This window comes from Myotis davidii, unplaced genomic scaffold (assembly GCF_000327345.1).
Source record: "Myotis davidii unplaced genomic scaffold, ASM32734v1 scaffold221, whole genome shotgun sequence".
NCBI lineage: Eukaryota > Metazoa > Chordata > Mammalia > Chiroptera > Vespertilionidae > Myotis > Myotis davidii.
Window position 1 is genome coordinate 4,752,951 of NW_006293349.1, and position 365 is coordinate 4,753,315.

Genomic DNA, 365 nt, shown 5'->3' on the forward strand with positions numbered 1-365 from the left:
GGGAGGGAGAAGGGAAGGAGGGAGGGAAGAAATTGAATATCTGGAAACCCAAGCTCCTTAGAATCTGCGAGACCTGGTCTGGAACGGAGACCGGTGCCCTCGCTGCACTTTCGCCAGGAATCAGCGTGTCCCTGCGGTCACCATTTGATGGATTGCTCTCTCGTTGGTTCTCTCTCCTAAAGTTATTCTAGCTCGTTCTAGCTGGACTTTTTCTTTCTTTAAGGATATTAAAGATTCCGTGTTTGTGTTTCCCCAAGGACGGATGCTCTTTTCAGCGAGTCCACAGGACCATCCTGTTTAGTCGCCCTCCAAAGCCTCGCGTCCGCACTCAAGTGCAAGGATGCGGAGGTCCCCACACCTGCGCC